General features: G+C 49.4%; 1 long non-coding RNA gene across 3 annotated transcripts; it reads right to left on the minus strand.

Moving 5' to 3' along the window:
* Positions 1 to 1,320: 1,320 nt before the first annotated feature.
* LOC135292977 (uncharacterized) lies at positions 1,321 to 3,279 on the minus strand. Of its 3 annotated transcripts, XR_010355121.1 has the most exons (5): positions 3,137 to 3,279; positions 2,883 to 3,024; positions 2,173 to 2,565; positions 1,885 to 2,027; positions 1,321 to 1,386 (listed from the first exon to the last, which is right to left on the minus strand). It is a non-coding gene; the product is annotated as an uncharacterized LOC135292977 (long non-coding RNA). The 3 variants fall into 3 exon arrangements; XR_010355119.1 differs by lacking the exon at positions 1,885 to 2,027; XR_010355120.1 differs by having other exon boundaries at positions 1,321 to 2,027.
* Positions 3,280 to 11,102: the final 7,823 nt, after the last annotated feature.

Genomic DNA, 11,102 nt, shown 5'->3' on the forward strand with positions numbered 1-11,102 from the left:
TCCCGTCAGTTCAATAAAAGGGCTTTTGGTGGACAATGCATTTGTCTGCAGATCTCTTTGAATTAGGGAGACCCCTCGGGACTGCTGTATCCTGAGGGAGCACCATGGGCCCTGACCTGTGCCTCAGCTTCCTGGACCGCTCTTGGCCAGCATCCTGACGTGGATGCAGGACAGCTGCCAGGCACTGCTGGGACCCAGAGGGACAGGACCGGCTGTCTCGTGCCCACGTAGAAGCCCTCACACAGCCAGGGCCACCCCGAAACCAGACAAAGGCTCACGTGTCAGCAGAGAGGAGCAAGGAGCACTGGGCTCCTCTCAGGGTATCTCAGCATGGTGCTGCAGTGGGAGAGGCAGGCAGGCCACCCACTTTCAGGGCATCCCCTGCATCAACAGGGCGTGCATTTTGTCCTTTTCATCCCTCCACACCAGAACCAGGCCTGACATCTCCTCCTCTGCAGTTTTTCCACTTAGGACGTCATCTCACGCTTGGCCAGTGCATCAGATGAGGCCGCAATGGCTTCTGATACCACCTCCATGCCAACCACAGCTCCACTGTGTGCTGTTCCTCTTTCACAGTTTAACTTCCCATCAATTGACCAATCCATTGTTTCTCTCAAGGGTCACATTCCCACCAGTTCATCCATAAGGTTTCCTTCACTGTCTGTTCTTCATTATCTTGCTGACGTGCACAGCAGCGGATCAAATGTGGCAGGGCCTTAGACACGACTTCACTCCTGACACACAGACTCCTTGTGCCACTGCTGGCCTTCCGTGTGCTCAGCAGGATCTGTACCTGCACAGTGTTGTGGAACTGCACCTTCAGCACAGGGACCGTGCCAGCCTGACCTGCCCTCGTTCCTCTGGGTCTGTGCACAAAACACGGCGTGGCAGAGAATGGCAGCAGGGGCCTGTGTGTCCCAGGGCCCCGGATTTGTTCTGCTGCAGCTCCACAGGGATGCAGGCAAAGTGAAGGAGCCAAACTGTTTATTAATAGAAGGCGAAGCAAAGGAATGAGCTGGGTGGGGAAAAGGGGAAGGGCAGGATCTGAGGACTAGAGGGAAAGAGCCGTGAAAAGGGAGGGAGAGTGGAGGGAAAAAGAAGGGATGGGCAGAGTCTGAGGGCTGGAGGGAGGGAGCTATCTATAAGCAGGGAGAGGGCTGAAGCCATGCAAGTTTCCCACAGGCTTAGCTGTGCCAATCATCAGCAGTGCCTGGAGCTCCAGCTGGTCTCTTCTGGTCTCAAGGCAGTCTCATCTTCCATGGCATTTGCAGGTCTTCAACAAACACTGGTTCTTCTGAGCCAGTTCTGTAACTCTCCAACTGAATATCTGTTTAACAACTATGTTTTTCTGGGAAGGGCTGTCATCTCTCCTCAGGGCTTGAAGGGCTGCAAGGGAGAGGAACAGAGCCACAGTCAGAGCCTGGATCTGTGGGAATCCTAGGAGACCGTCCTGCCAGGGCCATCCCACCCAGCTCTGGCCATGGCCAGAAGAGAGGGGGTGTCAACTGGATCAGCTGGCCATGAATCCACCCCCACCCTGCCCCCCTTTCAAGCCATTCCCACTGACTGAGAAGATGTCTTATTCTTTTCCATCTCTTCTTTGCCTCTCTCTTGGGATTAAAATACTTTAGTGTCAGCTCTGCCCCAGACTATCAGTGTCAAGTATTTCTCTGGGTGCTTGGGGGTAGGTTCTCCCCCTGGAGCTCTCTGCAGGTTGGTGCTAATTCAAGATGTTCCCTCAGGTTCAGATGTTTTGCTGCCTGAGCAGAGTGTGCAGAACAGGGATTACAAGCACTGACATTTGCTGTGCTAGAAAGTGCAAAGGACACATTTGTGCCAATGAAGGTCACACCTTGAACTAGGAGGATCAATTCTTGTGCTCACCAGAGTCTGTGGACAGAGGGGGTTTTCCAAAGGAAATCTTGGTCCATGTAGGGCTGAGGCTCCCTCCAGGCTGGCTCCAGCCCCTCAGGGTGCCCAGGAGCAGGGCTTGCCCACAGCACAGTGCACCCTCCTGAGCCCTGGGGCTGCCCAGGGAAGAGCCATGGCTGAGGCTCTGCAGGAGCACACAGGCTCAGCCCTGCTCCAACATGGGATCCGTGGGCCAGGGCACACTGGGCTTTGCCCCTACAGCTCCCAAGTGTGTCCAGAGAAACTGCAAGAGAGGCTCACCTCTGTCAGTGGGATCCCTCTGTGCACAGGGACCCCCACTCCTGGGGTGGCTATGCCAGGGACCTCCAGCCCTGGGAACCTGGAGCAAGTGGAAACTACAACTTTGCAAAATGCTGCCTGTGCCTGAAGCAAATGCAAGGAGAACTGGGGTGTGAAAAATAAAATTTGTTTATTACAGAGAAACAGCAGCAAAAATACAGAACACATTTACATTGTAAGAATATTTGTAACAACAACAATTGATAGAACATATATATACATAAGAACCTATCTAGCAAAAATAGATGCAACATATTTACAGAAGACAAAAAGCCCTAAAACCTATAAGACAACAACAAAATGTAAAAGGTATGTACAAAAGGGTGACATCTCTGTCCATGATGTCCATCGGTCCTGGAAGAAAAGCAAATGCCACGGTCACTCCAGTCAGGCACAGAGGGCTCTTGCATGTGCCCCTAGGCTGGCACATGCTGGCCCAGCAGCAGGACTCTGCTAGCAGAACTGAGCCTGGCTGGGTCTGGCATGGAGCTTGTGTGGAGCAAAGCAGGCACAGGACAGGCTGTGGATGGCCACCAGAATCCAGTGCCCTGGCTACAATGTCCCTGAGCAGGGAGCACCCAGCCCAGCCCCAGCCTGGCAGCAGGAGACCCACTCTGCCTGTCCTGCTGCTGGCATTGCTCTTCATGCCAAGATCATGGCCTCTTCCTCACCTTTTTAATCAATGTCCATGTCCTCAATGGACTCTTCCACATCCACTTCCATCTCTTCTTCCACATCCACATCCACCTCCATCTCCTCCTCCATATCAATCTTTGCATCTACCTCCATCTCCTCCTCTCTGTCTGGGACAGCCTGCAGAGGTAGCAAAACCTCAGAGTGGGGTCCCTGTCCCACTCCATGCCCACAGAGCTCCAGCCCACCCGGGCAGGTGGGGAGTGTCCACCTCCATGGAATGGCACCATACCTTCTTCAGGACAAATGGGAGCATCCTGCAGGGCTGGATGACAAAATCCAGGCACTAAGGATCTTTCAGGAGTGATGGGGTTATCAGGGGGCAGGTGACAAGCAGAGTGGGCAGGAGCAGGGTGAAGAGCATACGAACACAACAGCCAGTGGTTGTGTTGTGCCCTTTGCTGGGCGCTGGACGTTCCAGCTGGAGCATGGGCTGTGACATCACAGTTCCCAGGCTCCATCTGAAGTGGACAGTGGAGACCATGGAATGATGGAGTCCATGAACGGTTGGGCTTGCAAGGGAGCCTGAAGAAAAACATCTTGTTCCCAGCTGAGCAGTCTTCCCCCAGAGCGTGCTGCTCAGAGCCCTGTTGCCAAGGATGGGGCATGCACAGCCTCTGTGCACAGCCTGGGCCAGTGCCCCACCACCCCCAGTGGAAAAGAGCAGCTTCCTTAGATGCAGCTTCAATCAACCTGCTGCACTTGAAAGCCATCCCCCCTTGTCCTGTCAGCACAGGCCCTGTTGAACACTCTGTCCCCTTCTTTCCCGCAGGACCCTTCCAGTCCTGCAGAGCCACAGTGAGGCCTCCCAGTGTCTCCTCTCTCCAGGCTGAGCATCCCCAGCCCCACTTGCCCAGCAGTCAGTCACATCAGGGCCAGTCAAGGCTGCAGGGTAGCAAATAGCTTCAGGAACTGAGAGATGCAAGCTTTAGACCCACGTTTGCCTCTAAATGTACAAAATTAATAACAGTGGAGGGGAAGATGGTGGGACACTGCTTCTCTTCTAACGGGTGATTTTTTTCTTCTTTTCTGTCATGCTGACCCAGGTTTTTCTGTTTGAAAGGAAGCTTTGCACAATGTCCATTGTCTTCTGCATTTGTGAAACACCAAGCAGAGTCTGGGCAGGCTGATATGCAGAGCACAACCTGAAAATATACTAGTGATCCTGAGCCTGGGGGATGCAGCTAAACCCAGCCAAAAGGAATGAGTTTGGCTTTGCCAACTTCACCAATCATTTATAAAAAAGCAAGCAAAAACCTCAAACCAAAACAGATAAAAACCAAACATACCCGAATTAGGGCTGTCTGTGCAGGTCCATGGCGGCCAGGGGCTCTTCAGGATCTGGCAGAGGCTGCCCAGCAGGGAGTCCATGGGGCACAGAGCCCCAAGGCTGCTGTGGGCACCACGGCACAGGGGCCGTTCCCAGCCGCAATGCTCCTGGCCTGGGCTGGGCCTGCACAGGGGCTGGGCCACCATGGCTGGGCCAGCACAGGGCCACCAAGGGGCCACGCAGCCGCTGCCGGGGCTGACAGCAAGGCCAGGCACACACAAGCAATTGCTGAGCATGGCCTGTGCTGGCCAGGGCTGACTGTGCCACAGGCAGAGCTCAGCTGCCCTTGGGGCTGCAGGAACAGTCAGGAGCCCAAAGAGCCTCCATGGCTGTGCTGAGACCAAGGCTGGAGCAGGGAAATGCAGGGCTGCTGCGGGATGGGGAGGGCATTGAATTCCAGCACATACCTCAGCTCTCTGATGATCCTGGTACCATGCTGGGCCTTGTTTCAGACTGGGGCAGAGCAGATGTTGATGGGACAGGAGCCCTGTGGGGCTGTCAGGGACCTGCAGCTTGCAAGGTGCTCTGCTCTCCCTCAGGTGCTCTCGGAGAGATCCAATCCCAGCTGGGCACTTCAGGGCACAAGTGGCACTGCCTGTTCATGGGCACACAGCTGATGTCTGCCTGGAAAGGGGCACAGGTTTTAATACCTGTTGGTGTCATAATATACCAGAAAATATTTTTTATCATGGTCATTTGAGTACTTTTAAGAAATAGCAAAATTTTCCCATGAGGAACAGGAATTGCCTGGATCTCATGGATTCTTCTACTGATGGCAGGGGAAGAAATACTGACCTTCCCCTCTACCTTTTCCACCAACATTTAGTCTGATATTTAATGACCCTCTTCCATCAGGTGTTTCCAGCTCTGCTGTTTAAATGGCCATGTCTAAGGACATCTCTTCACTAGACCAGCTGGATCTATGTCTTTTCCATTGCTCCCAGATTTGCTCCTCTAGATACTCTCTGGTCATTCAAGTGCTTCTCCACTGACTGGTTTCGTGCTTTGATCTGCAGGGAGTTGTCCAACCTCTCTGAGGTTAAAATAAATATCACATTAGTCAACATCTTACTTGCATTTATATCAATCACAGAATTACATTTTCTTATGTCTTTGTCTAAAACTGTTCCTTATAGAAATCCATGGGAGATGGGGGACATGTCAGATGCTGCTGGGACATCACAGAGAACTGAGGGAAGAGCTGCGTTGGTCATTAAACTGCATCATGTTCAACTTGTGTTTGTTGGCAAGGAACATTTCTGTGCCTCTGAGTGTCACCAGGCCCTGAGCCCAAAGGACACAAACCTGATGAGTTGTGGTTCCCACTGCAGGGGCACTTGGACCTCAGCTCTGCACAGGAGAGCTCTTCATCCACTTTCTCTCTTTTCCTTCCTCTAGGCATGGAGGGAGCTCGTGACTTCAGCCTGTGCCTCATGTGTGCAAGGAGCAAATCTGGGCAGAATTGGGGCAGGAAGCGTTTGGGGAGACCTTGGGATCTGTGCTGGGCACAGAAGGTGTTTTCTATTGCTCTGAGACTGTCTGCTGTGCAAAGTGGATTTAATATCCAGCAGAGGAATGACTTTTGCATTTGATGGACCTGTGCCTTGTTGCGGCCTGGTTCCAAGGAAACGCAGCACGACGGCCCAATGCTTTTGGCCGTTCGGGCTAAGGACACGCAGACATCAATGTGATAGACGGTCCAAAGGCCCTTTATTGGTTTTCTCCTCGGTATATATACCCTTGGTCCTTCCCCTACCTTCGGGGTCTGACTTTTACCTTATATGGTTAGTAAGGGGACTGGGTGGAGGCAGTGTTAGTGGGGGGGTTACATTCTTGGCCTTTTGTCCTGCGGCTATCTCTTATCTCTGGGGAGTCAGGTGAGAGAGGCCCTATCAGGTTTCCGTGACAGCCCGAAATCTTCCGATCGCCTGTCCCTATTCTCTCTGCCACAGTGCCTTTCCTTGGCTTTGTTGGCTGACAAGAAATGAACATCCCGCTGTGTCTCGGGCAGCTCCTTCTCCATGGAAAGCAGGTGGAAGTTGGAGCCAAGGAGCTGAAAGCTGCAGGTGCAGCCTGGGCTGGAGGGAGCTGAGATTTGCACAAGGCTGCTCTGAGTGCCAGGGCTTGGATGAGGTAAATGGTGGGGTGGGATTAGGGACAAAGTCTGATTGATTGTCAGCCATGGACAGTCTTATTTTCATGTGCATTCAAAGTGCATAAGGAGGTACTTGAATTCAGTGTCAGTTGGAGATTGCACATATCAATTTCTGATCGGGAAAAAAAAACCTAAACAGGATCTAAAAAGCATTATATTATTGTCTTTTTAAATAGAATATATTCAGTTTGAATACAAATCTGAAATCTGTCTAATTAACCACAAATTATTTGAAAACTTAAATAGAAGTATTCCCAGAGGCTTGGCTTGTTAAGGTGTTCTGGATGTTAATGAGCCTTGGGACACTGAATTCCTGCACTGAAGAGCTGAAGGCTGAACAAGCCTCTGCAGCAGTGAAATCCAGCAGCAGCCTCCAAGTTGCTGAGGATGTCAGCAGCCCCCACTGAGGCCATCCCTGCCCAGAGACCGTGGGGGAATGGGTAGACAAGGAGAGTATCCCTGGGGGTGGGCCAGCAGAACTCAGAGGCACCAGCGGCTCCAGCTGGGAAATGGAGTGTGGAATGTGGCTGGGAAAGCCCTGCCTGGGCTGTGCCAAGCAGGACAGACAAGCTCTTACCCTTATCCACTGGAAAAATTATCTCAATGAGACATTTAAAAGGAATTACAATTATTTGTATACTCTGAGTTGGATGCAATGGATAAATATTTGCAAGAGATTCTCAGGAGCTCAAAACAACCAAAGAGCCTGTACTGGCAACTTTGGAAAACCAGAGAAAATTTGGCAAAAGGTTCATTATGACATTGTAGTTGTTTTGATTTGTTAATTTAAGATATTTTTAATTTTGAGATTTTTAATTAATGTATTGATGAGTGTAGTGGGTTTTAATGTTGGTTAGCTGTTTATGTATTTATTTTGTTGTGAGATAGGTTTACAAGAAAGGTAAAGTAAAAAAAAATTTAAGAGGGTATAAAGAAAATTTGAATGAAAGTAACTAAAAGAAAAAGGTAGTAAGAATTAAAACACATTCTTTAAAACGCTTTCTTTTCAACTTCTTTTTTTTACTGACACTATAGAGAAATAAAATTTCTAGTTGGTTTACTATTTCTAGGATAGCCGTTTTTAGTTTACTTAGGGAGAGAAAGTTTTCTTCTTAAAGTTATGGAGTTTTTTTTACAACTGAAAAACATAGGTTTTTTTGTGGCTCTTAATTTTGTCATGGATAACAGTTGTCTAGGGAACTTTGTTATTGTGAAGTTGATTTTATTTCTATAAGCTTTTTTACAGATTGTTGATGGTCCATGTTGACTTATGTATTATTGTGTTAAAGATTAGCTCTTTAAAGGTAAAAGTTTTTATTACTTACTTTTAAAACTATTTTTATCTCTGAGAATAGAGATCTTCTCTTGGGGGTACTGAATTGCTTTTTTTTTTCTGTTTAAACTTCTTATGAAATTACAGTTATTTTAACGTTTATTTTAGTATGGAGGTTTTTGTTTGATATTAACTTGAATATTTTTATTTTTTATAATTTTATTTCCTATAAAAAAGAGTTTTTTCTTTATAGCTTATAAATAGATTTTCATTTTAAGATTAAGGTATTCTTCAGCTTTTTCATTTGGGATTTAATTTCTTCTTTACTGACTTTGATGGGTTTATACTATTTTTTTTTAATATACTTGTATTTTGTTTTTTTCTTGTACTTGAGGGAGGATTGAAGTATTGAAAGGACTAACACCTGACCCGCCGGTAACCTGTGGTGGAAATTGTGGTTGGGTTGTGTTAGGATTAGTTTTGTGGTGGGTTTTTTGCTTTTTTTGTGTTTAATTTTAGTTGTTGGGTTATTTTGTATAGGTTGTGGGTTGTAGGGGTTTTTTGTTTTAGTTTTTGTGGGGAGGGGACTTGATGGTAAGATTTTCACAGCTGTGGCTGGTTTTGTTCTGGTTAGGGTGTTGTAGCCTCTTTTGTTTTCCTGTTTGGTCATTGTTGGGGTTTGGTTTGGTCAGAATGGGGCCCATGGGGGGTGGCCTGGGGAGGGGGGAAGGGGCTCAGCCTGGGGCAGGGCTGCTTGCTTTGGTTTGGTTGAGATGGGAGCCAGGGCTGGGCCTGCTGCTTCTTTGTTGACTGGAAAAGAAAGAGGACGTTCCTGGTTTTTTTCATCTTTAATATATATGTTTCACAGAGGTGTGTTCAGTACCTTAGTGGTTTAACAGATTTGTCAGTTACACAAAAATTCTGTATTACTTTTTAAAATTCTTCTCATGTCAAACCATGACAGGCATTCAATCAACAAAAAACACTTCTGAAAGCATTAACATGTTCCAATCAACTTCACAAACTCTTAGCCTGTTTAATTTAAAGTTACTCAAAATTTGTAGGAGCACAGAAACAGAAGGAGAAGACACAGAAAGAGAAAGACGAGAAAGATACAGAGAAGCACACACACAGCTACAAACTTCTGGATTCCAGCAGTGTTCAGATGGAAATTCCAAGAGGAGGTAGGGTCAAGATGTGTGCTTGCCTTGTGGTCAGCCTTCAATACCCCTTGGTCTTCCTGGGCCCTTCCCCCAGGAGGGATTTGGGCTCATTCGGTCACTCAGGAGCTGGGCTGGGGGCTCCAGAGGTGGCTGTGGAGCATTGCCTGTGCTGTGCCAGGGATTGGCAGCCACTGCTGGGCTGGGATAGAGGCTCTGGGGGGATTGGGGTTGCAGGGCCAGGCAGTGCTGGGGTTCCAGGGCAGGGCAAGGCTGGACCTGCCCCTTCCTCCCCCACACACAAGATGTTTCCAGCCAACAATCTCCTCCTGTCTGTCACAACAGGGAGTGTTGGAAGTGAAATCCCAATTCTGACCATGGGCACCTGGATGAGAAGGACAGTTCTTTTCCATAGGAAGGAAAGCACAGAGCCCCAGTGTTTGGAGAGCCTCACTAGTCCAAGGTCAGCCAGACTTCTCAGGAATGGCAGATTTTGTCTGGGAGCAGTCTTTGGATTTAGGGAATTTTTGAGATGAAACCCCAGTCTCAGCCATGGGTGCCTGGAGAAGCAGGACAGTTCTCTCCCATAGGAAGAAGAGCATGGAGCCTTCCCCAGTGTTTTGGGGACAGATGGGAAGTGATCCACTGCACAACAGACATTTCCTGGCAATACTCCAATTTGGAACAATCCCTGGATATAATGAAATTTGGAGGTGAAATCCCACTTCTGGCCATGGGTGCCTGGAGAAGAAGGACAGTTCTTTTCCAGTGTTTCAGCAGCAGATTAGAAGAGACCCTCAATATGCCAAGGTCAGCTGGACCAGTCAGGCAGTCCATGGGAGGCCAAACTAGCCAGATATGTTCTATGTTCCCTTGGTTTTATGAGGTCCTGCAGTATCACCATGGTCTCCTTGGTTCTATGGGGCGCCACAGTGTCCTAATTGTGCTCTGATTCTATGGGGTCCAGCAGTTTCACACTGGCCCCTTGGTTCGATGGGGTTCCACAATGACAAAATGGCCTGTAGGTTCCAGAAGATCCTGAAATTTCACAATGTCCTAATGATTCCATGAGGCCTTGCAGTGTCACAATGGTCTCCGTGGTTCCCCAGGCCCCACAATGTCACATGACTCCTCTGTTCCATGAGCCCTGCAATGTCACAATGGACCTTTGGACCCTGGGGGTTTGCAGTGTCACCACAATGGTCTGTTTTGCTTCTGCAGTGTCACAATGGACCACTGATGACATCAGGCCCCACAATGTCACAATGAAACTTTGGCTCCATGCAGCCCTGCAGTGTCAGAAAGGCCTCTTGGTTTCACAAGGCCCCACAGTATCACAATGGCCTTCTTGGTTCTGTGGGGACCCCCAGGGTCACAATGGTCCCACTGGTTCCATGAGGCCTTACAGTGTCAAAATGCTTTGCTTATTCCATAGGGCCCCATAGTATCTTCATGATTCCATGAGTCCTCTCCTTGTCACAGCGGCCCCATGGTTCCATGAGGCTGTAAAGTTCATGGATCCACGAGGCCTTGCAATGTCACAAGGGACATTTGGCTTCATGGAGTCCCCTCAGTGTCACAATGGCCCCTTAGTCCATGACACCCCAAAGTGTCATAATGGTCTCTATGGTTCCAGGAGGCCCCATGGTGTCACAAGGGACCCTTGGTTTGATGGGGCGTCTCAGTTTCACAATGATACCTACATTCCATGGAGTCATACAGTATCAGTACAGTCCCCTTGGTTCCATGAGCCCAGCGATGTCACAGTGCTCTCCATGATTCCATGTGGCCTCACAGTGTCAAAATGGTCCCTTGGTGTCACAAGGCCCCACAGTGTCACAATGGTGCCTTGGTCTCACAGGGCCCCACAGTGTCACAATGGTGCCTTGGTCTCACAGGGTTCCACAGTGTCACAATGGTCCCTTGGTTCCATGGGCCCTGTGCTGCTGCATTCCCCCCTCCCCTTCTCAGGCCGCCCTGCCAGCTCAGAAATGCTCCTTGGGCCTCAGCCTTGGCCAACAGCCCCTGGGCTCAGCTCCTCTGCAGCTCAGCACAAACACTGTCTGCTCCAGGCACTGCTGTGCCCAACCAGCTCCTGGTTGCTGTAGGAGCAGCCCTGGGAACTGGTTTTGTTCCCTCAGTGGCACAACATCCCTGTTCTCACAGTGCCAAAGAAAGCTGTTGATGCCAAGTGCGGCCAGGAGGAACCATTGCTGTGACTGAAGCCTCTCTCTTGGGGCCCTACAAACAGCGCTGCAAAAGGAGCCCCTTGGAGCTCTC

This window comes from Passer domesticus, unplaced genomic scaffold (genome assembly GCF_036417665.1).
Source record: "Passer domesticus isolate bPasDom1 unplaced genomic scaffold, bPasDom1.hap1 HAP1_SCAFFOLD_60, whole genome shotgun sequence".
Lineage (NCBI taxonomy): Eukaryota > Metazoa > Chordata > Aves > Passeriformes > Passeridae > Passer > Passer domesticus.